Below are 2430 nucleotides of genomic sequence, written 5' to 3' on the forward strand. Positions count from 1 at the left end.
CAGTAACAGAGGGAACGGCAAGCCTCCAGGCTATCGCCCGATCTGATTGGGGAAAGCTCAACTGTTGCCTGGGTAGCGCCATAGCGCCACACCATCTGTGGTGTCACCATAGCGTCAGCACTAGCGGTACGGCACGCGATCCACCCCACCCCCCTTCCACCCCCCCTCCCCATCCGCTCCAGCACATACACCGTCCCGCCGCTCCGGCCCCTATGGATTAATCGAGACTGTTACTATAGTTAGCAATAATTATACGTAAATATATATTATTGTTGTTATTAAAATTACAGGCTTCTACTGTACGCTAAAAGTGAGTGTGATGTAAGTTGTGTTTGTTGAGTACTTCATTGGGGGAGGCACAGACAGCGTCTAACAGTGAATAGTCTCTCAGAACGAACCCAGGATCCGCTCCTGCCCCATCCACCGTATGATGTTTGGCGAAGAACAAGTGGTGCACCAGCATCATTTCTCCCACACTGATAAGTAGTCTCAGACTTGTTTCAGATGCGGCAGTCTTCTATAAAGAGTTACTATCTGATGAAATCTGCACAAATGCTAACTTCAATCTTGGTAAGATTTCAAAGTGGTGCAGAAGTTGTCAGTTTGCTTTAAATATTAATGAACGTAGATTTTGCCCTTGACAGATCGCAAAAACACAATATTCTAGAGTATAGTATCAGTGAATCACAACTGGAATCAGTCGACACATAGAATTACTTGGTTGTAACTGTCTGTAGGTACAAGAACTGCAATCACCGCATTGGCAGGCCACAGCGGGTGGTAGATTTCAGTTTCATTCGTAGGATGTTGGGAAATTACTAAAAGTCGACAAAGGGGATTTGCTTATGAAATTCTAATACGGCCCATCCTAGAATATTACTGAAGTATGTGACATGAAATAGGAAGTCTATGAACGAATATTAAAGGTATGCATAAGGTCAGCAGGACGTTTGCTTGGTTTGCGGGAGAACGTCATGGAAATGTTGAAAAAGAAACTGAACCGGCAGACGTCTGAAAATATTCGCCAAGAACCCTGCGAAAAAGTACTTAGGACATTTCCAGAAACAGCATTAAGTGAGGACTCTTGGAATATAATACAACCTTCACTTATCGATCATGTAGGAACTGGCCGGTCGCTGTGGCCGAGTGGTTCTAGGCGCTTCAGTCCGGAACCGCGCTGCTGCTACTGTCGCAGGTTCGAATCCTTCCTTGGGCATGGATGTGTGTGATGTCCTTAGGTTAGTTAGGTTTAAGTAGTTCTAAGTCAAGTGGACTGATGCCACAAATGTTAAGTCCCATAGTGCTTGGAGCCATTTCAGCCATGTAGGAACTGCGAGGACAACCCTAATTTCAGCGCGCAGGTACTAATACCATCACCTTTCCCGCGCTCCATACGCTAATGTAGCGGAAGTAAAACCTGTATTGTGTTACAATGGCCTACACTTCACAGTGTTTGACAGAGCATAGGTGTGCATGTAGATCCCTTCCTAATACAAAAATGGCTCTGAGCACATGGTACTTAACATCTGAGGTCATCAGTCCCCTAGAACTTCGAACTACTTAAACCTAACTAACCTAAGGACATCACACACATCCATGCCCGAAGCAGGATTAGAACCTGCGACCGTAGCAGTCGCGCGGCTCCAGACTGAAGTGTGTAGAACCGCTCGGCCACCTCGGCCGGCTTTCCTAATACAACTGGCAGGAAGAAAGGTTGCCTGAGGTAACAATGCATAGGTTCAGTTGCAGCTGAAACTACTATTCACTCGTGAAAGTAGGATTTTACTGCTTGGATGTGGTGAAAAAGAGAAAAGAAAATGTGTTGGACCATTCGTATGTACAAACAGGGCAATAGCAGTACACGCAAACGTACCGAGAGTTGCGAGCAATTTACTGTACAAAAGCACACACTGACAACTGAAATTACAGCACAACACAACTCGAGTCATACTGCTGAGTATAGACGGCCTAAAGGTCAGCCTGTAGAGTACATAAAGTAGTGTGATAACGAAATCGTCAAAACACATTGTTGACAAAATCAGTGTGCCATGAATGTGCTGATATCTACGACTAAATGTCTTTCAACCCCTCCAATGAACACGTGTTAACACCTCGGAACATATGCGTTTCCGGTCTCATGTTATTGACTTATTTCCCGAGCGGTTCTAGGCGCTACAGTCTGGAACCGCGCGACCGCTACGGTCGCAGATTCGAATCCTGCATAGGGCATGGATGTGTGTGATGTCCTTAGGTTAGTTAGATTTGAGTAGTTCTAAGGTCTAGGGGACTGATGACCTCAGAAGTTAAGTCCCATAGTGCTCAGAGCCATTTGACTTATTTCCGCTGTTTGGTGCTTAGTTCAGCTCTTCGAAATATGCCACACACATATTGAGACCATGTAAACTTCAGTTATGAATTGTGGGAAGTATC

The sequence above is a fragment of the Schistocerca nitens genome, chromosome 6 (genome assembly GCF_023898315.1).
Source record: "Schistocerca nitens isolate TAMUIC-IGC-003100 chromosome 6, iqSchNite1.1, whole genome shotgun sequence".
NCBI classification, from domain to species: Eukaryota; Metazoa; Arthropoda; class Insecta; order Orthoptera; family Acrididae; genus Schistocerca; species Schistocerca nitens.